Here is a 24696-nt window from a genome sequence, read left to right on the forward strand (position 1 = left end):
ACATTTCTGCTTCATCCATGGAATATCCATGGCGAATCCACATCTCTGAAGCTCACCTTCCCAGCAGATCTGTTTGCAGCCACCTTTTTAAGATATCCTTGTTTTCAGACGAATGAAGTATTCGTCAAGCCAAGTATTTGAGATCGGATATCGTTCTTAAGCACGACTCATATACCGGGAAAAATGACGCAGAACAGGCTTAATGTGGCTCAATAGAAACAAAATTTCATCACACTTTCTTAATCGTGCAACACTTAAACAAGCGCAGTTACGCTGACGGCAGTGGTGTATTGCTTTGAGCGGTACCTTTTAAACACATCACCATCATCATCATCATTGCCCTCACGAGCAAAAGGAGGTTCCTATGCAAAGAAACAAAAACACCGCGTGTTGATGGAATGGCACAGCTAGACATTGCGTGCGGCCTGATCTCGGTGGTCAGAAGCAGCAACGCACCACTAAAGACAGGCTCACGGAGATCGTACACACCACCCCGGCTACGGACACAGAGTTGATAAAAAAGCTCAAGACCAGGTATCTGTGCACGGACCAAGTTGTGGAACAGCCATATTATTCTGGGCTGCCGTATCCAAAGCTGGACATCCCACTCACGACAGAAGAAATCAAAGCAGAAATCGCGGCCATGAGAAAAAATGCAAGTCCACGTCCGGTCAAGTAACAGCGAAGCTCTTATTTAACCTTAGCAATGACACCATCACCTCGCTGGTGGAATGCTTCAACGAGCAGCATTGGGCTACAGGCACGTTACCAATATCCTGGAAGACAGCCGAGGTTAGGTTCATTCCGAAGCCGAACAAACCCCTTAAACTGGATAATCTAAGACCGATATCGCTGACTTCGTGTTTGGGGAAGCTCATAGAGAGGGTCATCAACACGAGACTGAGTAGATACTTAGAAGATGACAACCTCCTACCTAACACTCAATTCGGCTTTCGCCCTCACCTATCGACACAGGACGCCCTCTTGTAATTGAACAAAGACCTCCTTGATACACCTCCCAAGTCACAGACAAGGGCCATCCTGGCACTTGATTTGAAAGGAGCGTTCGATAACATTCTACATAAAAATATCCTGCAAAGCCTCGCCGATACCAACTGTGGCGCAAGAAACTACATCAAAAACTTCTTATCATTCAGGCAAGCCACTATAAACTTCGGTGGAATAAAATCAGATCCCATCACTCTAGGCCCGAGGGGAACTCCGCAAAGGGCGGTACCGTCACCCCTCTTGTTCAATTTGGCTATGAAAGATCTACCAGGCCTTCTTTCCGAAATTCCCGGCATCAAACACACATTGTATGCGGATGACATTACTGTCTGGTGCAACTCGAGGAGTGACGCCGAGATCGAGGAGCGTCTTCAAGCAGCAACGGACACGGTGGACCGGTACGCCAGGGAGAAAGGCCTCCAGTGTGCGCCGGAAAAGTCCGAGTTGCTAATCCTGAAGAACCCGAGGAACCCTAGCACAGAACATCTCGGTGTATATAGAGAACCACCCAGTACAGAAACCGACGGAGATCAAGATCCTAGGGCAGTATATCCCGCAGGGGCGACAAAACACCACCACTATGAACAAGCTTACAACATCCACCGAGCAAATCCTCCGGATAATACATTGTATCCGAAATAAACACCATGGCATGAAGGAAAGGGACACCATCCGATTAGTGCAAGCTTTCCTGATCTCGCGGATAATGTATGGGACGGCGTTCCTTAACCTCTCGAGGTCGGAAATTGAAAAGTTGGAGACACTCATCAGGAAAGCCTACAAGACGGCACTGGGGCTACCGAACTCCACGCCAACGGCCAAGCTCATGGCTCTAGGAGTACATAATACCCTCAAAGAGATGTGGGAAGCACAATGGCTTTCACAACTCAATACGCTTGCACTTACAACACCCGGCAGAGAACTGCTCGAGAAGATCCATGTTAATCACCCCTATACAATTGACCAAAGGGAAGAGGTCCCACGCGATGTGAGAATCCGCATCAACGCTCACCCCATACCGCGGAATATGCATCCCGCATATAACATCGAGAGGAGGAAAGCAAGAGGTGAAGCCCTGCAGAAGAAATGGCACGAGCAAATTAACTCCCTTTACGTGGACGCAGCAGGACCAAGGAATGGAGTCATGACTATTGTAATTTCAACGCCTTCAGGGTCGATGGTGAACTGCGCCTCGGTGAAAACATCTAACCCCACTCACGCAGAGGAGGCAGCTATTGCATTAGCTGTGGCATTCAACCCCAACGCCGTTGTGCTTACTGATTCCCAGAACGCCTGTCGCAACTTGAATAACGGATTAATTCACAAGTCAGGGTTGTCATTGCTGACTAAGCATCCACCCAACCAAGTCTCAGTCATCTGGTTCCCCGGTCACCTGTAACTACCAGGAGGAAACAAAGCCGCTCACAGGCATGCCCGAGCTCTTCTATACCGGGCGTCTCCCCCTGATGACCATGAAGGGTGCCGTGACCTGATAGGTTTAGCAGTGTATGCCGCCAATCTCGCGCCATGCAGAACAGCCAGAAAGTAGTACCCAACACCACACAAATCACTCAATAAGTTAGAAGAGAACACCCTCAGGAGACTACAAACCAACACATACCCACCACCAGCTAAATTACACCAGTCGTACCTTACACTATACTCTCCGCAGTGCCCACACTGTGGAGAGGTAGCTAACCTCTACAATATGGTGTGGGCATGCCAACTCAATCCCTTAGCTGACCCCATTCCAAACCCCTCGGAGGACCAGTGGGAGGCTATTCTGCTCAGCGATGATCCTGACCGTCAGCACTGGCTGGTGGGGAGGGCCAGCGCAGCAGCAGCAGCCAATGGACTACCGGACTAGGCGGCCCACCCACACATTCTGAGAATACTGAACAAATAAAGATGTTTTTAATCAATTTATTTATTTTATTTATTTATTTATACATACTGCAGTCCTGTTGGGCTATTGCAGGGGTGGGTGTGAACAACATTGTAGGAAAACATGGAGCACAACAATGGCAAACGTCCGAAACATCCGAAACAGTATGAGCGAAAACAAAAAAAAACGGAAAAACTATACGATCGCCGCTAAAAACAGCTCTAAAGAAAGAGAGCGAGTAGAACCGGGTAAACAATTTCAATATTCGATTGCACGCGGAAAAAAACTGTATTTAAAAGTGTCCGTGCGGGCAAAAAAAGGCGTGATGTTTAGACTGTGGTGACTTCTAGCTTTTGATGATATAGCAGGGATTAGGTAACCATTTGCAGAGGTCCGGCAGGAAGAGTTAATAATGAAATACAAAAATTTTAAAGACTCAGTCTTTCGTGGAGATGAGAGTGGTTGCAGGTCCAGTGATGAAAGTGCTGTGGAAGGCGAAAAATCTCTACCAAACCTGTGGCATATGAAGCGAACGGCTTTCTTCTGAACTGCCTCGATTTGGCTAATTTCGCGTTGTTTGGGAGGGTTCCATACAGGGGAGGCGTATTCAAGTAGTGGACGGATTAGCGATTTAAACATTAGTAGTTTAGAATCTCTAGGAGCAGCTTTTATTGTGCGACGGAGGTATCCTAACTTTTTAAGTGCCTTTGAGGTTATGAAATCTATATGTTTGGACCATGGCATACTGAGTGTGAAAATAAGACCAATGTATTTGTATTGACTCACACTCTGGATGGGGGTATTGCTAATTGTGTAAGTAAACACGGAAGGTGTCGTTCTATTAGTGAAAGTCATAACAACGGTTTTGCGGATGTTAACAGTAATTTGCCATGTCGCACAACAAGAGCTAAATTCTGAAAATGATTTTTGAAGGTATAAGTGATCATCAAGGCAGGAAATTTTGTGATACAACACGCAGTCATCAGCATACAAACGTAGGTTACTGGTGATGTTACAAGGGAAGTCATTTATAAAAATCAAGAAAAGCAATGGGCCCAATACAGAACCCTGTGGAACTCCTGAGGGCACGTCTGCTACCCTAGAATTAGTTCGGTTGAAGGACACAAATTGAGAACGGTTGGAAAGAAAACTTGAAATCCAATTGAGAAGGCGGGGGTTGTTGGGGATCATGTCAAGTTTATATATATGTTTTGATTGAATCACTGTTTCGAATGCCTTCGAAAAATCAATGAATATTGCGTCTATCTGATTGCCTGCATCAAGGTTACTGCAAATGTCGTGAGTAAATTCGTTAAGTTGTGTCAAGGTGCTGAAACCGCGTCTGAAGCCATGCTGAACATTTGTTAATAAATGATGTGATTCGAGTGAAGTGATGTGATTCAGTCAATCAATCCCTCACCAGAACAGCAGCTGCCCACTCTATTGGACTAATACGCCACCGTCTACTATATGAATACCCTAATTTAAAAAAAAAACGGCAGGGAAATGGTGGGTGCGTTATGACATACAACCGAACAAGCCCAGCGATACCAAGGAAGGCATAGGAGGATTGTTTCTATCTTGTGTTCTTTACGTTAATCAATGGGAAATTTCTACATACAAAAGTTAGCGCAAACCACAACACGATCACAAGAAAGGCGGACAGGGTCCTGTGCACCTTTGTTGTGATCGTCTTGTGTTTTACGCTAACTTTTGCACGTAGAACTATGACCGAATAGCCCAGCAACAAGTGTTACCTTAATGGAAAATTATACCGTAATTATTTGATGGCTTAAAAATAACCGACTGTAAAACATAATAAAAATAACCACATCGGATCAATGGAATTGTAACGGACGCCCTTCGCATTTCGCGTTCGGTGCCCTACCAAATCACCTACTGCGGCGGCTGTTCAATCTGCTTTCAGCAGAGTTTACGTGCGCTGTAAACGAACATTGGGAAGATATTGAACGAACGAAGATTGAGAGTGTTCACCAGCGTCCCCCTCATTCACAGGGGCGGACGTAGTATATGCTGTGTTACCGGAACACGTGGAACATATTCGAAAGATGGGGACAAAACCTATGAACACGACTGCCTAGTCAAGACCTGCCTAGTCAAGTCAAGACAAGGTTACCGAAATGAAGTGTTGGTTATGACACACAGACGAGGACAGCCAATAGTAAGGGGATGCAAGGAAAACATACGGGATGTTTCCATATTTCCTTTCTTTTTAAATCCCGTTCCGCGTGTAACTCGCGGTATCGCAGGACGTCCAACGCCCGCCCCTATGTACAAGGGTGGCGCTGATGAAAACGCTCGCAGTTAGGTTACACGCGTCATAAATAGCCCCGAAAGCAGAATATTGAACCGCCACCGCAGTAGTTCAGTTAGCGCGAAATACGCAGGTCGCGTGTTTAAATCCCATCAGCGTCATTTTGTTTTAAAGCTCAGCTCTTTGACACCCGTTCCTGCGTTTCGCAGCGTCGCCGTTGCCCTTCGCAAGCAGCTCCACCGCTGGGGCAGCGCGCTGCTCTAGCTGCACGCGTTCCTGGCGCCATCTCCCGCACGCCCAAGCTGGAACGCATAGCGACTGCCGTTCGCCACTGGGCGCATTTGTTTTTCAGTCCCGGACTGTCCGGGACTACTTCCGGACTCGAGTCCGGTATTTGTTTTTCTCGGGCAGCCCGAAAGCTCCGCCCACCTGCTTGTATCGCCATAGCAACGCGTTCGTTTTTAGCCTATGGCAGTCCGCGGGCTGCTTGGGGCTGCTGAGAAGGCAGCAGACGATAGCTGCGCGCCGCGCTGGCAGCCATATTAAGTTAGACTCCGTGTGCATTTTGAGTGCTTTTCGTGTTCCTGGAGGTCGATATCATGCGTTAAAACTTCACATGAGCTCCGTAGCTCCTCTCTGAGCCATCGCAAGACTTTTTTGTTCTTGCATCTTCGTTTATTTTCTTGAAATCCACCGCACACGAACGCGCGTTCGGAGCTGCGAGCGCGTATTGTTTGCTCGTATCGTCAAGAGGTTCTTGTTCGCTTGTTTTGCCACATGCTGTCTGTACGCTTACCTGAAAGCATCGCAGGTGAACCACTCGTATACTGGAGCAGCTATAGAGCTTGTTGTCAACATTTTTGCGGGGGATTTCGTCTATCCGCCTTTCCGCAACGAGTTGGGCTACTTTGTGCGAACTTCGCCGCAAGCAGTAGCGGCGTGCATACCTCCGAAGCTGAGTTCTGTAATGCACCTACGCTAAGCTGACAGTACAGTCTTTAAATCGACTCAGTATCATGATCGAACGCACGGCGTTGCTTCGGCGTTGCTTCGGCGTCGTAGTGGCCGTGGCTTGCATCGTCTGCTAGCAGATGACAGCGTCCTTGTACGGTAACCGAGGGGGAGCCCGGCTCTGTCGCCGAGTTCGAAAGCAGCCTATGGCAAGTAGGTCATGTGACCATGACGCTTTTCCTGTACGAGCGGAAGCCGAGACCTGCCAGCAAGTAGTCCGGGACTGGAAAAACAAATGCGGCCACTGAGTGTACCCGCCTCTCCTCCTTGCCCTCTTTCTCGTGGCTGCGACCGCGCGATAGCAGCCGCTGCCTTTGCCACAGCGTGACCCCCCCCACCGGTTCCTCACCCCTTTCTCTGTGGCGGCGCACGGCAGCGGCTATGCGTTTCCTCTTGGTGGCGGCGACCGCGCGATAGCGTGCGGTGTTCTCGGGTTGGCGACGCGCCGGCTCGGCATCAGCGGATCACGGTGTGTGAATCCCAAGCCAAAACGCGGAGCCACGTTCACTTGACTCGCTAGCAGTGTCAGCGATGTAACACGCGAGCGCGGCACTGCCACGTCACGTCGGCCAAAGCGAGACCCTCTATACTCCGACGCCGCATGACCAGCGACGTGTTCGGCAGCTTCGGCACTCTCTGACAGCGCTTACTGACGAAGAAAACATACACTCGCCAAGGTTCAAAGAAAAATAAGAATGAAATAAGAAGGAAATAAGAAGAAAAATCTAACTCAAACGCTTTGGCGCAACATCATCAAGAAACTGGCCATACCATCGACTGGGACGCAGCACATGTAATTGCAAAGGAAAAATCATTACCAAAACGCCTTCTCATAGAATCATTGTGCATTCAATCCACGCCAAACACGATTAACCGGACCCGTGGCAATCTCCCAGAGATATACCTGCTCACCCTTCAAAAAACCGCCCATATATAGCTCACCTGCCCGTCCTTCGCTTCTTTGTGATCAAGGCCCCCGTACGGGCGCCGAAACGTCAATTCATTCTTATTTTTCTTTGAACCTTGGCGAGTGTATGTTTTCTTCGTCAGTATGAATTTTCCTCGCCAGACGGGATTCCGTCGAACCCTAGACTTCATTACTCTCCGCGAAAAGTACGGGCCGCAAGCCGTAACCAAGATTCGACAGTTCGTCGCACTGAAAACGAGGCTTACCTCCTTCCTGTGCCACCTACGCTTCAACCTACGATGCAAAAGCCATGGGTTGGTCCCGAAGTCCATACGTCGACCAATTCTGGTATGTACCCCGTTTGGGAAAAATGTTATCGCTCGAGCCGAAAAACTTCTACTACAAGCGAGAATTCTGGAGACAAGATCAACGATTAAGCGTCTGGAGAACATCTTCGCTCAACAGGCACTAGAACATACCCTAGCTATGGACGCCTTTGATGTCCTGCTCTACGCGAACAGTGTGGCAGCGAACACTCAGGAACAAAGACAGCAGAATCAAGAAACGAAGTTCCGGTTGCTCCAAGGGCGGCAGAAAGAAGAGACAGCAACTTCTTGCGTACACAACCTGTCTTCGTACAAGCTAGACCATGCTGAACTCTCGCTTCTTAACAAGGGACTCAACTTCAACACTGGACCCGTCCCTGATGCGAAAGCACGACATGTGTCGTTGAACTAGCAGTGCGAAAGATTGACGCCAGCCTACGCGACCAAGCACGTTCTCGTGCCATCGGAGCACTTTCAAAGTTACGAAAAGAAAAAGACAGCGCACTACCACGCTCTGAACAGGAAGCCCTCAAAAGATTACAAAAGAATGAGGCAGTCGTGATCCTTCCGGCCGACAAGGGGAACGCCACTGTGGTGTTAGATCGGACTCAATATATAAAAAAGATGTCGGCACTTTTAGAGGACAAAAATACCTATGCAAAGATAAACCGGGACCCGACCAGAAAGATAGAAGCTGAACTTCAGAAGCTTCTCGCTGATGTATTCAAATACGTCCCCCCGTTCGATGGTCAATATATCTACAACAAGCTACTGTGTCACAATGGCGGCGCTCCTGCCATCTACGGCGTGCCAAAAGTGCACAAGGAGGGCACACCGCTGCGTCCAATTGTGGACTTTACACGGTCCCCGTTGAACAAGCTCTCTGACTACCTTCACCGGGTGCTGGCCCCTTTAGCGGGAAAAACCGCTACGCACGTCCGGAATGCAAGCGACTTCGTCGAGAAGCTGAAGAATGTGCCCATTGACGACACCCAAGTAATGGCTTCTTTCGATGTGAAGTCTCTGTTCATATCTGTGCCTGTGGATTTTGCGGTGGAGTGTTGCAAGATAGCCCTGAACGAAGACGCGAGTTTGCCTGAACGAACCCCGATTGAAGCCGACGACCTCTGCGGACTCCTAAAATTCTGCCTCTCCAATACTTATTTCACCTTCAACAAGACATTCTACAGACAGACTTTCGGAACAGCCATGGGTGCCTCAGTTTCTGTAGTATGTGCTAACCTTGCCTTGGAATCAATAGAATCCGCAGCACTTGCCTCATTCGACCCCCCACCGCAGTTTTTTGTACGCTATGTCGATGACTGCTTCTGTGTCATCAACCGGCCAGACGTACACAGGTTTCTAGCGCACCTCAACATGTTCCAGCAAAGCATTTAGTTCACCCTAGAGGAGGAGGTGGACGGCCACATCGCTTTCCTCGACGTCCTCGTGGAACGCTCACCGCATTCTCTGCAAACCACCGTCTATCGTAAGCCCACTCACACCGGAAGGTACCTAAACTTTCAGTCATCTCATCCCATCGGGCACAAGCGCTCAGTCGCTGCGTCTCTGTTCAACCGCGCATTTAGAATATGCTCAAGTCCTAAGCGCAGAGCAGCAGAAGTGAAACAGGAAAGGCAAGGCCTGATACGGAACGGTTACTCAGCCCAAATACTACGATCCCAGGAACGACGAGCCTCTGCTCCGACTGTCCGAACTGACGCATGCGCAAAGAAGCGGGTGCCGATTCCGTATGCCCACGGTGTGAGTGAGAACCTTGCTCGCATCTTTTGAGATTATAACATTCATGTGGCCCACGTTCCGTCGTGCAAACTTCGGCAACGACTCTTGCGAGTCAAGGACCCTCTTGACATCGATAACTTTCCAGGTGTGATCTACATGATCCCCTGTCGTGATTGTGACGCTTCCTATATCGGAGAAACAGGCAAATTCAAGACAAGGCTCAAACAGCACCAAAATGACGTCGCCAAAGGAAAATTTAACTCAAACGCTTTGGCGCAACATCATCAAGAAACTGGCCATACCATCGACTGGGACGCAGCACGTGTAATTGCAAAAGGAAAAATCATTACCAAAACGCCTTCTCATAGAATCATTGTGCATTCAATCCACGCCAAACACGATTAACCGGACCCGTGGCAATCTCCCAGAGATATACCTGCGCACCCTTCAAAAAACCGCCCATATATAGCTCACCTGCCCGTCCTTCGCTTCTTTGTGATCAAGGCACCCGTACGGGCGCCGCAACGTCAATTCATTATTATTTTTCTTTGAACCTTGGCGAGTGTATGTTTTCTTCGTCAGTATGAATTTTCCTCGCCAGACGGGATTCCGTCGAACACTAGACTAAGCAGCGAACCCAGAATACACCGCGCGCGTCGGCTGCGGTGCGCGCTGCCGCTACTCGGAGGCAGCAGGCCGTAGGAATGGATTTCTGGGCATGGGTAAAGGCATGGACAAGGTCTATTGAAATAGGTCGCGAAGCCTGGGCAAGGATGTGACACTCTCATAGAGCCAATGGGGACGTTTTTTTTCGAAGGCGATGGTGGCGGCACCTGGGAGAGGCGGTAAACGCATCAAAAATCCAATATGGCGGCGCGCGTTTAGGCGGCTGGTTCTGGCCGGTTACTCGCGCTACAGTGCACTGTACTCGCGCGTTCCTGGTGCTGGCGGCCGCTAGCTCGATCCAAGCTTTGCAAATACTGGTGATTAACTGCTCCCGCGCTGCATTCACGCTTGATTTCCTAAGTACTTACGAAATCTGCTCACTCGTTTTTGTATTTCGATGTGTCTGTTGATGTAGCCTATGGTGAATGGTGGCGAGCGGCGCGACTGCTTAGCAGCTGCGCTCGCTCGAGAACGAAAAGCGCAAATGGTTTTGTACAAAGAACAATTTATTAAAAGAACATCAGCAGTGACAATCGATGTTCAAAAAGTGATTTTAGGCATCAGTGACATTGCAGTATCAGTAACAGGCATCCTAAAAATCAAAACAAAAAACGCCATTATGTAAACCTAGAAGACATGAGCGCACAGAGAATATATAGGGGATAAAAAAAAAGGTATCAAGGTAGGTACAGTATACATAATAAAATGCTACATGACTGAATATAGGTTTGTACGCGACTTTGTAAGTGATTTAGGTAAATAGCAGGGAAGTAAAACATCTGACATGTATCGAAACGCATCAGTCAGTGGCTATGAATAAACACACGGAGAGAAAGGCAGCGAAAATTTTCAACCTCGCACTCGTGCAGAAGAAATCACATTGCATTGGGTTAGGGACTACATAATACGCTGCAGTACTAGTTCTTAGTATAAAGACTCCAAGAAAACCTCACTGTGTGACTCGACATGACGCCAATGACGCTGCTGCAGTGCGAATGTCGCCGACGTCGCCGTTTTCGCTTGCGCGGCTGACCGGGCGTCGTCTGCGTGTCGTCTGCTGCCGCGTTACCCGCGTCGTCATCTTCGGAACTAATTTCTTTGATGTCTTATTTTTAATACCTAGGGCTGGTTATAATTTAGTTCATAAGCATGTTTTTATTATTGATAGTGGTCGAAAAATTTCACTTTTATTAGGCTTAACTGCAGCCGCGTTTACCGCCGATACCAGGATCGCTGCAATCGTTTCGACCGTGGCGCCACCCTCGGCGCGGACGCGCAACTTGCAACATGCCACAGCCCTGGCCTGGGCTTGTATGCGGTCCAGAACCAAGTGCTAGCGACATCAAATTAGTGGTGGAACTAAAGCGCCAAAATGTAATGAGTGGACAAACACGACCAGAAGAGGAAAATAATTAGGACATATTTTGTGTTTCAAAAGCATTCAAAAACAATTGCAGTGATTCCTTTTTAAAATATTTTAGTTGTGTGCATTTTGTTAGAAAGTATAGCGCTTGCTTTGTAAAACTTTTATGACAGCGTTCGCTCAGAGCAGCGGCAATGGCAGCGGGACGATGCCAAGGTTGACGGTGCTCTGATATAATACCCTGGTCATATCTTTTGACCATTCTGCTTGCTTTTGTTTGAAACTCGATTCTGCTAGCCCTACTTTTTCCTCGTTGCTTGTTGCTCGAGTTCTTGGTGTGCATCGTTCGTGTACAGTTTCCGCTTTTCCCTTTTGCCAGCGCTTCTGTGTAGTTTCGTTCTGTTGGGTGCGATTCTGTCGCTTTTGCCCCAAAAGCGCATCGTCTGTGGCCATGGGGCACCCGCACGCAAAAAAGAGATGTGCGGTTGCACGATGTGCGAGCGATAATCTGTCTGGCGGCGTCACATTTCATCGCTTTACCAAGGACGTGAGAAGGTAAGCTTTGTGTTTGCTGCCCCTGCATGTTTGTCCGGTCATGTCTTGTTTTCAGTGCAGTTAACTGCATGAGTGCGCTTAGTGTATCGAAGTTGCATGTGCACGATACACAGCCGTGAGCCGGTGCGCACTTTGAATGCATGCCGCTGTGTCATTAGAAGTAATGAATGCTTAAAACAATTCAACTGCATTTTCTACGTTCGTGTCCTCTTTAAACTGCGCCCGGACTCTAGTGGCAGTTTCATCAGTTGACGAATGCAATGCATGCCGCTATGTGACGAGTACTTAGTGATGAAAACGATTGACATGCATTTCTTACGTCTATCGTGTTTAAGCTAAAAACTATGCCCGGACTTTTCTGTGGCAGCTGCAAGAGTTGACGATGGCGCAACTGTAATGCGTCTCAAAACTTCGTGCTGGGCTAGTTGGTGGGACATAGTTGAAAGCGCTCCGTAAGTGTCGTTTCCTTTCTTTGTGTTCGTCTTTCGCGCTGAACGAAGTTTCAACTAATGCGTCTCGTCTATAACAAACCCTTAAGCATGTGTAAAGTTTACGTGTCCCGTGTACTGTCCCTCATTGTCTTGTCACGTTTGTCTCTAACAGATATTGGTACCGGCAATCTTGTGTACGTGCGTCAAACCTGAGACGCACCGGCATAAGTGCCGCGGCCTAATGGCAAACCACGCTGGTGGGCCAGAAAGGCCAAGCAGTACATGGTTTTTACTGTTCCAAATTTACAACTCTCCGTTGTTATGAGCGTCTCTTTGTTATTTGTGCAGTGGGTGATACGTGTGACGTAGGAAGAGGAGCTGAGCAGGGCGAGCTTATGGAAGCATGGCAGTTTCGCCTTCTGCACAGCCGATGGTGGAGGTTTGCCCTGCTGCGTCTGCTGCTGCTTGTGGATGTAAGTGACATTACTCAGTAAGCAAAACAGTTACATTACATATAGAAGTGCGAAATATGGAATCCGTTTGTGTCTGTATTCCAGTGACTTCTCTTCAGCATAGTACTGTCGGAAGTATGAAATATGTAAATCATTTCTGTTGGTGTGCCCAGCGATTTGTTTTCAACGTGATTTATTTGTTGTGGCTCTTCTGAAGATTGAAAGCCATCTTCCTTGTTGCTTTCTGTGTACAGGTGACCACATCTATGTGCTGCCTGGAGGGGATGAGAAATTGTTGGCGCCTGGGCAACTACTAGTGGAGGCTTGCACCGGCCCCTCCACTGTTTGTTGTGGTGAACGTAAGTACTGCTACCGATTCAGGGAAACTTTCGCGATGATGTTTTGCTCTTACAGTACTATTCCAAAAGTGAAATAATAATCATAGTATACAATTTTCCACAGCGCACTAGAGTAAGACGCTTAAAAAAACTGTGGAGATAGAACATAGACATTGGGGTAGGGACATGGAAACATAATTGTTTCGATCAGGCATGGTTATTGAAATTAAATATACTTTAGAGATGTGAATTTCATACCTGTATGTGGATGATATGTGTTTCCTGTGATGGCTGTGATTTCTCATCTTGCAGCGTGCCATGCCCACCGTTGCAAGCGCAAGCTACATGCGCTGAAAGTGAAGGCGCGCCGGTTCCAGGACCAAAGCATGAGGCTGCAACGAAGGCTCCAGCGACAGCGTCAGATGAGGACTGTCGCCGAGATAGTGGAGGGTGTTCGTGCGCTCGTTTCGCCAGCCTTCGCATCACTTGTTGAGGCTCAACTGAGAATGAGCCACATTAGCAGGTTTGCCCGCCGATGGTCCTCACAGAACAAGTCGTTTGCCATGGGCTTGTATTTCCATAGCCAAAAGGGTACAGATATTGTAGAAGGCTTCTTAAGCTCCCATCTGTCAGGTCACTGCAGCTCTGGCTTCAACGTGTTCCACATAGAGTTGGATTTTATCCGGAAGTTTTTGAGCTTCTGAAGCGGCGTGCAGGTTCCTTTCCACATGCAGACAGGGCCTGCAGTATTGTTTTTGATGAAATGCACATAATGAAAGATCTGTCATACAACCCGTCAGCAGACAAATTTGAAGGGTTAGAAGAGTACAGTGGGAAGCAAGGTGCAAACCTAGCAAACAAAGGCCTCGTCTTCATGGCGAAAGGGATTGGCACTCAGTGGAAGCAGCCACTTGGTTATTTTTTTGCTCATAGGGCTACACCTGCCAATGTACTTCACAGTCTCATTTTTCGGTGCCACGACTTGCTATTAGAAGCAGGCCTTGAGCCAGTAGCCGTTGTATGTGACCAAGGGAGCCAAAACGTTTCCATTTTCTCGAGCCTTGTAAGTCCTGAGAAGCCATACATTGAGGTCAATGGCAAGCCACTGTTTTTCCTGTTTGATGCCCCTCACTTGTTGAAGTGTTTGAGAAATATGTTTTCTAAGTATGATTTCAAGGTTGGGGACCACATAATAAAAAGTGCATACGTAAGAGAAGCATACGAAAAAGATCGCCGCCTTGAAATCCGCAAGCAAAGTGGTATGTGGGGTAACCTCTTGTTTGCAAGATGGTTAGGGCTTGTGCAGATGCGAACAGAAGCAAAACGGAGCCTGCAATGACATTGAAGCCATATCTGTTTTGCACGGTATAGGTTTACAGGCATGGCATGCTATAATGATTGCTGGTATTGTTTCTCATCTCATGAACACACACTGCTTTACAACGTTTACTACGGCGGGCAAGATTGCAGCCGGGCCACAGTAGCGGGCTTCATTTACTGATGTCTGCATCTGTACATTTAAGGCAGTTGAAATAAGTTGTAGTAGTAGATCCTGCTTACTTTAGGACGCTTGAATCCCCTTTATCAGTACATGTTATGCGCCCAATTTGCTCAATTTCTGGAGCTCTGCACTATGGTCTCTGTTATATCTTGTGTGCAGCTTGAAAACCTGTAGTGCCATATACACGCTGTCATTACTGTGACTTATCTGCAACACAAGTGAATTATCGACTGTATGTGTATGACGCGTGCTGAGGTGCTCGGCAATTTTGTTTGCAGTGATTATGTAATCTGAAATTTGGGAATGCATGAGTGGCCTTGCGGCTTTTTTGTGGTGTGGTGTTTTAGTGATCTACCAATTTTCCGTATCTTTATGTAAAAATATTTTTCTTTCCTACCGCTCTGTAGGTACCACTGCTTCATGAAAAATGTTTTCATCTATGCCTTGCCATCAACATCTGTTCTGCAACTGTCATATTGTGTGAGTCATGTTGAGTATCAGTTTGTAGTGCACATACCTTCTGGCAGTGATAATCTAGTGGCAGTACGCCTTTGCTACTGTTTTGCATTGTTCAGGCTGGTCTCATTTGTTACATACTCATAAATCGTGCTGCGATGCTACAATATTACTTTTGTCACTGCTGTGGCATTGTCACTGATTGCCCATGGCAGACAGAAAGTTTCCTCCTATATAATGGTCCGTATGATGAGAGGTATCGGATGTGCCGTTCGGATGGTTAGATGGTAGTTTGTACAGAAGTGCATGCTGCATAGGGAATTCTGCTGATTTCCTAATGCCTCCAATAGGACAATGGTTGTGCTTGTTTGCTGACTGTTCTAGGGTAAATCATGCATGAGCATCAATGGTGTTTGTGGTGTAGAAGCACTGGGATCAATATGCACTTGGCAGTGGGTTTAAGTAAGTGTGCTTTATATCCCTCAGAATGTTAGGCAGCACTTTAATAATGGAGAGTTTCTCTCATAGCGTGAGTCGCTTTAGGATCTTAAACCCCATAAAACAAAGACATTAATAAGAAATCTGTAACCTTATCTTTTGCAAACATCAAGTGAATCCTGCTTTAAATGTCTACAGTGCTTACGTGTTGCTGAGCACTGAAAACTGCGACTGAAAAGGATTTTGTACACCTTCAGTTTTGTAGACATGTCGACATGATACTGTGTAGTGATCATGTCTGAGGAAAAAGTGCCTTATATGTCACATGTTACGGTATGGTCTCTATGCAAGATGTACAGTGCTCAGACAGATACTGTTTCTATTAGTGTGTTAAGCCTGGCGTGCATGGAGTGAATTTTCCTGGTGTAAACAAGCCGCATGCGAAATGCACGTAAACGTGAAGCAAAAAAATGCACCGTTGCAGGTGCTATAACCTCCCATCACAATGGAAGTTGGTGGCATAGCTACGTGCATATCACACGGGACACATTTTTGCGTTCAAGAAAACTGCCACGCAGGTTAGGGTCCAAGCACACACCAGGCTTTAATGAGGTCAGTCGTTTTATATCGGAATCTTCCTCAGTAATATCCAGGAGCTAGCGCCAGTTTGAATGCTTCGAGCGACTACAAGGTCATTTTTTTTAAAAGAAAGGTGAATTGAATATTCTTAACTTTTTCTTGATTCCCCATTATGTATGAGTGCTCCTCGATTTGGTTTCATTTATGTGCATTGCGTTTGATTGTATTGATGAAGATGTCTGTTCTTTGCATGTTTTAAAGGAAGCCCTAATTTTGCTGGGAAAGTGCAGTGATGCTTGCAGTCCATTTATGCCATTTATGCACACCAGGCAAACTACCTTATTTTTATATTTTAAACCTTCCTCGCGGATTACATCAGCACTGTGTTTTTGTGTCACTAATCAGATTTTTGTGTACTGTGGCTTTCAACTGATTAAATCATCACTTTTATTAAAAAGATTGCATCACTGTCCTTTTCTGTGTGAGCACAACTCAACACAATTCTACCTCAGCCCATTGCTTCCAAACTTGGGTGCTCAGAAACAGCACCCAGCAAGGAGTCATTACACCTAAAACTAATGTGGTAGTAACATAAATAACTGCGCATGTTGCCACATTACAACCCTGACATTCAGCGCGACACCTGATGCGAGGACGAAGGAAAAAGGCACAACGAGAACTGACTACCTAAAAATAGCGTTGGTGGTCGGCACTCCTCGTGTCTTCTTTCTTCGTTCCACTGTCGGGTGTCGCGCTGAAGCGTCGCGGCGTTCAGCAGTTTATTTTCCCCGCAAAGCAGCACGTGACGCTCACGTCACGAATATGACGTCACTAAAACACTTGACTTCGACGTGGCGTTTTTGTTTTCATTATGATGTCACTTTTTAGTTGTCCACGCATTTCGAAGACGGCGCTGGCTGCGCACCATGAGCCGCCATGTTTTGAACGTATGGGCTTCTATGGAGCCTACGCTACCATAGTACATCTATCTTGGCATGGACGCCACTTGTGACTCAGCGTTGTCCCGCGTCGACGCGGCTGGAGTTTCGGGAGCGAATTTCAGCCCGGCGCAGCGTCGCCAACGTGACGTCTCAGACTTCAACCTCCGCGCTTCCGAGCGCCGAGAACGTCGGAGTACAACAGAACAATGATGTTGCTGCTATCTCTTCGACGCGCAACGTTCCTACGCGCCCACGCGCTGCCTCCCGCGACCTCCCGATAAATAAATTGCTCTGCTCCTCCCCCAATGCCGCCCCTGTGCGGCGGCAATCAGAGCGCCGGATCGGTGGTGGCAGATACCGGTATGAGCACCGCCCGAGCCGAAACGTAGAGCCGCCGCCGTTCGTCTCTGCGAACCGCCTGACTATATAAATTCACTGCCAGTCCTTTCTGAGCCTTTAGTGGGGTAACTGGTGGAAGTCCTTCGACACAACCTCGCGAAATACTTGCATAGACCTCGTTTGCATAGACATAACATATTTGTTATGTTTCTAAGAAGTGGTATATTTTCTCATTGATTAATACTTTTCCTAACATTGAATTCATAGCTATTGCTCTCTATTTCTCTATTCCATTCTTTTGTAAAGTGTCCTAGTGCTAAGCATGCGTTGAGTAGTGTTATGAAATATTTCCTGCGCGCTTTGTAGATGGCCTGTACGAAAGTGGTGTTGACATTTTGGAGCCTGGTGTAACATCCTTTCTTAAATTTTTAATCGTGTTTTGTGTGAAATGTATATCTGTTGTTACCCCTTCTTTGTTGATCGTGCTGAAGCGTCCCTGTTGTTGTGGTACTAGGGACAAGTACATCTGACGCATTTCTGCTTCTGTGTTGTCAGAGTTGTAGTTATTCCCTCAACTGTTCCGTACCCTTCTGTCTCATCTCTTGTTTCTCCTTGTCTGTCTCCCATCATGCGTTGTGGTGATGGGCTGTTTTGACAGTAACCTAACTCCTGTCTGTTCCCATTCTCTCTCTGTTCCGTCTCGAAAAGTCTGTACAAAATGAGACTTAGTGTTTCGTTCAGAGAGTGGTTCGTTGACCGTCAGGTTTCATTATACTTTGAATGACGACTGTTATTTTCAGTTGTTTCGTCGCCAATTTATAGGGCAGCGAGAACAGATTCTTTTCTATTTGAACATAGGCTATCCCAACTTTTCCTTTAGTAGATAGGGACGGAGTGTAGTTTAGTCTAATGGAAGTAGACGCCGCACACCACTAATGTATCGCGGGTAGGAGTGAAGGGGAAAACTAGGGTACAAAAATAAATAATCTCGTTAATCCATTCATGTGCGTCGCTGATTAGATGACCAAGCATTGGGCTATATTTTTTTGCGGCTCCAACTCCCCTGACTCTAGGAGTTGGATGCATAAATACTGGGTTAGGGCATTATTACCCAGTTTTCCCGCTTTCGCAGGAAGCGATTAAGGCTGTGGGGCCCCACCGCACAACTTCGCGCATTTTTGAACGCGGTCATCTTTTGATGCGCTCGTAGGCCTTGCAACCCCTCTGGAGGCAGCGAAGTGTCGCCAAATCGTGGTTGGGCAGGCTATCTAACATCATAGCATTGCTGCCCGTGCTCTCTGTCACGTTGAATTTTCCCGAAACCGGTAACGGTGAGACCGAGGCAGGTGAACAAGCTGTGTTGTCTGACAACAGCAAAGCCTGGACAAGAAGAAACAGAATTTTGAAGGGTGTGTTCGCCGCGCTTGCGTCGTGCCCGCTGCACAAATGATCACGCAGCCTTTCGTAAAGGATACTCCACAATAGACTACATTCACACTATCAATCAGGTGATAGAGAAATGCACAGAATATAACCAACCCCTATATATAGCCTTCATTGATTACGAGAAAGCATTTGACTCAGTGGAAACCTCAGCTGTCATGCAGGCATTGCGGAATCAGGGTGTGGAAGAGTGTTATGTGAAAATATTGGAAGATATTTATAGCGATTGCACAGCTACTATAGTTCTCCATAAAGTCAGCAATGAAATTCCAATAAGGAAAGGTGTCCGGCAGGGAGACACGATCTCGCCAATGCTGTTCACTGCCTGCTTACAGGAGGCATTCGTGGGACTTAAATGGGAAGAGTTGGGGATAAGAGTTAATGGAGGAGGAGGATGCAGAAGAGGAAAGGCAAGGAGGTTACCCGAAAGAATAATCTGTTTGCTACCCTACACGGGGGGAAAGGAGTGAGGGGATGAAAAAAAATTCGCTGTGGCTTAGCTTGGTTAAGCCCGGTAATTGCGAAAGCAATATCCGTACCTACGCCATGGTTCAGCTGGTAGTGTAGCTGGTGGTGGTGCTTGTGGTTAGATTTGTGGTGATGCATCGGTTATATAATCCAATGCAATCCAATCCAAACCAATCCAATCCAATCCTATCCAATCCAAATCATTCCATTCCAATCCCCTCCAATCCAATCCAATGTAATCTAATCTAATATAATCTAATCCAATCTAATCCAATCTAGTCCAGTCTAGTCGAATCCAATCCAATCCAATCTAATCTAATCCAATCTAATGCAATAAAGGTCACTTGAAGGTCAATGGTGGTCACCGCCGCGGCACAGCAAAGGCGTGAAAGTGCAAGTAGTATTGCTTTCGCAAAGGTCAATGGTGGTCACCGCCGCGGCACGGCAAAGGCGTGAAAGTGCAAGTAGTATTGCTTTCGCAATAAAAGAAAGAGAAAGGAGAGTAGCAGAAGACTGAAGTCACTCTAAAACGTCAATGTTCGTTAAAGTCATAGCCTATCGTGCAGGCCAGAAGTTCTCAAGAAGCGGAGCAGTGCCTTGGAGGCCTTCTCCGCCGACGACCGCCGCGGCCAGGGGCAGAGAATCTTCACTTCCGTGAGTGGGCGTGGATCTAGGCGTTCCAGCGCACGGCTGAGAGACTGCCTTTCGGTGGTGTAGGCAGGGTAGTCACAAAGAATGTGGGTTATAGTCTCGTGAAGCCCGCAGATGGCACATGCAGGGCTATCAGCCATACCGATTAAGAATGACTAATGGTTGGTGAAAGCTACACCAAGCCAGAGGTGACAAACGCTGACTGCCGAGCATCGCATTACAACCGACCAGCACGCCCGACTTATCTGCCAAAGTTCCTAACTTGCATAGCCACGAGAACTACAGGCCGTCCGGACAAAGTGGAAGAAATTCTTCGTCTACCTCATCCCGATATCAAAGAGCCCCTGGGAAACAGCGGTTGTTCTAGTGAGGAAGAAAGACGGTGCACTTCGATTCTGCGTTGATTACCGCCGCTTGAACAACATCACAAAGAATGAAGTCCACTGTCTCCCGCATCGACGGCACACAGGACCGACTCTGCGACTCCAAGTATTTCTCATCGATGCACGTCAAAAGCGGCTATTGGTAAATTGAAGTCTATGAAAGAGATCGCGCATAGAACAAATTTATCACTCCGGATGGCATCTTCAAGTTCAAGGTCATTCCATTTGGTATCTGTGCCGCATCATCGTAGTTTCTGCGAGTAATGGATACAGTGCAGACAGGCCTGCCGTGAAAAATGTTTGCTCTATCTAGATAACGTCGCGATGATGAAAAAAGCCTCCGCAGAACAACTGGATACCATGCTGAGACCAACGTACTGGCTGAGCGCCTGAACAAAACAGAGCATCGAACCGGAATTTTTTGGGGGGTTCGGTTCAGGTTCGAGTTCACACCTTTCTGGTTCTGTTCTTGTTTGGGCTCCAAAGTGACATTTCGCTCCTGTTCGAAACGGTTCGGACCGTATTGAACCGGTTCAAGCGGGCTCATGAAAAAATTAGAACATAGATGGGTTTTAATCAACATTGTTATGCTATTTACTGTTTTCTGGCGCATCGATATATAAAATAAAAAATACATAATTTTTTTCAATGCGAGATATTCTCACTTTATCCACTTTATTGCCCGCGGCAAAAAGACGAATTTACGGCAAGAGGCGCAGAATGAAATGAACTCGAAATTAATGCAAATCGGCTGTGTGTACGGTATAATCCGTCTGATGAGGTATAAGGCAAAAAGGCGGTGGTTTTTACATCTAGAAAACCTTCCGGCTTGTGCAGTTTCGGCGACCCTGTCGAGAGGGTAATGGGTCTCTGAAGCTCGAGTCAGTGAGGAATTTCTGTTACGCAGTGCACTTATGTGGGTGCCAACATGACCGCCGCACGCGGTCTGCGTTCCCGCGCACTACTGAGCAACGAATCTACCATGTATCGGCATTTATATGCAGACAGACACCTTTCCGTCGCCCCGAAACTGACTTGCCAGTCCCCCCCCCCCCTTCTTTACTACAAGTACGAGAATATGCGAGACCCCTTCCGCAGCCAATCCCCTTACCCAACCAGAGGCTCGTGGCAGCACCGGCTCTCCCGACATCCAAACCTGAGCAGGCAGATTTTATTTAAATCACCTCATCAACGTCGCCTTTCTGACTCGCGTTATACAGGGTGTGTCACCTAAGACTTCACCCTGCTGTAAAAATAATATTTTTGAGTTAAAAGACCACTTTTTTCGTCACAGCATTTTCAGTGCCGCAGTACATAAAAATACAGGGAAGACGTGCTGATATTGAATTCGTAACTTTTAACTATTACTGTTAGGCTCCTTAATTATTGAGAGGCGCGTAGACACAAAAAAAAAATAATATACATGCCAGTTTTAAAATTTCGAAAACGCGGCTACCCTCGGCGCTCTGGCCAACAAATTTTGGCTACATCAAGCCAAAATACATGAGAAGCTTGCAGGCAGCGCATCATCTCCAGTGTACGCAACTCGTTGAAATACCCAAAATTCGTTGGCGACAGCGCCGAGAGTAACACCAGTTTCGAATTTCTAAAAACTGATATGGATATTCCTTAGAGTGGCTACACGCCTCTGATTAAATAAAGAGATTAGCACTAATAATTAAAAGTTAACTATTTAATGTTGTTTAACCATCCTGCTAGTTAGCATGTCTTAACGGCATTTTGATGTGCTGCACCCGCTGACAATGCTATAACAAGAAAAGCGCTATTTCAACTCATCAAGACTATTTTTAAAAATTGTGTAAAACCTTAGTTGACACATCCTGTATACCCGAGCCCATATGTCTTCAAAAACACAGCTAATCACGGCTTCTCGCTAGTACAGTAAGACATTACGACTTTGGCTTATTATGACGATGTCGATCTCATTTCTTCTGCCGCGGTGGCTCAGCGGTTATGGTGCTCGGCTGCTGACCCAAAAGACGCGGGTTCGATCCCGGCCGTGGTGGCTAGAATTTCTTTGGAGGAGAAATTCTAGAGGCCCGTGTACTGTGCGATGGCAGTGCACGTTAAAGAACCCCAGGTGGTCGAAATTTCCGGAGCCCTCCACTACGGCGTCTCTCATAGCCTTAGTCGCTTTGGGACGTTAAACCCCATAAACCAAACCAACCAAACCAAAAAATATGATAAACAAAGCACCGTTGGATTGGTTGCGAGCGCTTCATTCCTGCCGAGACAGAAATTGCAACATTTTCGTTCAGATACTGCGTTGCAACATTCTTGCGAGTGCAGCATTCTGCGAAGAAGAAGGTGTACTTGTACTTCATAGAATACTGGTAGAGTTTCTGGGGCACTATCATAGAGAGCCTGTGAGACTACTGAATTTTTACGCCTTTGATAGAGTCTGCTGAATCTGCCGTGCACCATTTGTCCAGCAACATGTTTCAGGGCATTTATACTGATAACTACAACAGCCCCTTTCTGGCAGCTGTGCTTTATAGGCTACTACGTGCTCGTCTGTACTTTATGTCATGGTCCTGCGTGAACTTGTTTCTGATACGGTCGGCTTTCTCTCTGTTTGCTATTCCTTGAGATACCTGTACTACCTCTCCGCAAGGCAGGTGACAAACGTTGTGATCGCTCATTTCTTCCTGTATTATTATATCTGCAGCCTTACCCAGCCTTTCTTGATACCGTTGTATTAAATTGAATTGAGCGAATGTAAAGTCGAGCCCATCTATAAGGCCCGAAGATATAACAAACGCTCGCTTATCACGAACGATTGCGGTGGTACCATCATAATATGCATACGGGCAATGGCAATTTGTCGCGGATACAACAAAGAAATCTGGCCGCACCACTCGGTTATAGTGAACTAGGAGGCGCAGCAAAATACCCGCCAAGTTGAAGATGCCGTGCTTCCAGTAAAAACAGAGATGAAAGAGGGCTTCTCTACCTCCGTGATCCCGCCCCGGAAAGAACATGTCGACCCAAGAACGCAATAAAAGGCGGCACTGCAGTGCGCAGCGCTAACCGCCAAGTGTCCGGTAAAACGGTAAACGAGAACGTGAACACGGTAGCTATAAGCTATAACTCTCTATTGAGACAAGCTTTCCATGCAATAAAAATGCATGCTCTCTATTGAGACAGGGAGCATTTTCCACGTGAGCAGTGCGCCATTCGGGCGTGCATACTGGGACACCCATATTTTGATTTCACACTACTGCACAGTGGCCATTGCTCGACCACAGCCGTTCAGCTTTGTCAGCCGGCCAGAGGCCTGAACGCACCGTCGGCTTCCCGACCCGGATCTGGGAATGTGGCCTGTCCGTGGACATTGCGTACACTGCCAAATTTCCAGGCTCTCCACGGGCCTTGTACAGGCCTATACTTGTTTTTTTCCCTTTATCGCGCACCGCGCTACGGGAGAAGCACCGGTAGCGGCGCTGGTGAAGATAAGTCTTGAAGCACGACCTCGCTCGCGCAGAAAAGAACACTGTCGGTAACCGACCTGGCCAGCAGCATCGACAGCCGGCTGAACAGCCGCGGTTACCGGCCTCCTTCGATAAAAGTGGATCACCTTCCACAGAAGCACTCTGTGCCACATTCGCTGCGCTACTTTCGTCACTGCCTGAGCGCGGGAAAGAAGGAAGCAGCTCGAAAATACAAGCGACCAGACGCATGCAGATTTGCAGCAACGCTTCGTTGATCCATAAATGGCCTGATGTTTCCTCTGATAAGTACGCTCCTGCGGGCCACAAAATCGCAGAAGCGAGTACTGACGAAGAAGTTTAGCACAGAGTACGAGGACACCCTTACTGCCAGGAATGTCGTTGAAGTAGCCCACCCGACACCGGCTGCCGTGGGCACTTCCACTGCGATTAGTTATACGCCGTCCCTAAATTTGATAGTTCGCAGCAAAGGCCTCGACGAAGACTTAATGATCACCTTAGATAGCCTGGAAAGAGCCGCGGCAGGCTGTGCTTTTCACAAGTAGGCCCGCATTACGCAGTTTTATAAGAAAAAAATTCAGGGGCACTTTGACTATCTAAGGTGCGTAGAGGCGAAAGCGTTTTCCCAACCACTTTCGCTGATTCTGTGGCACTGGTGGCGTCACATATAATTGAGTACTAATTACAAAGTGATATGACAAATCACTAATTAATGGTTAATTACTTATTAATGCATGTACACTAATTAACTGCTAATTAATGAGGCTTAAGCTTCGCCTTTAGCAGTGGAATGCGACAGAGTGTGGTAGCGCTGCCAGGGAGTCCACGGAACGCCACCACCCGTTCGGCGCGATACCTTGCCCTTTGAACGCAACGCTTTTTGAGGAAAGGAAACGGCGCAGTAATTCTCTGTCATCTCGGTGGACACCTGAACCGCACCGTAGAGGAAGGGAGGAAGTGGCAGTGAAAGGAGACAAAGAGGGCCCATAATGGAGAAAATGAAAATTGTATTTGAGGAAAGGAAATTACGCAGTAACTGTCTCACATATCTCGGTGAACACCTGTCA

The 24696-nt window shown here is 47.3% G+C and overlaps 1 pseudogene; it reads left to right on the forward strand.

The window, feature by feature from the left end:
- The first annotated feature begins 8036 nt into the window (after positions 1–8036).
- Positions 8037–14635, forward strand: LOC149325876 (uncharacterized; annotated as a pseudogene).
- Positions 14636–24696: the final 10061 nt, after the last annotated feature.

The sequence above is a fragment of the Amblyomma mixtum genome, chromosome 10 (genome assembly GCF_055824585.1).
Source record: "Amblyomma mixtum isolate Tamu chromosome 10, ASM5582458v1, whole genome shotgun sequence".
Lineage (NCBI taxonomy): Eukaryota > Metazoa > Arthropoda > Arachnida > Ixodida > Ixodidae > Amblyomma > Amblyomma mixtum.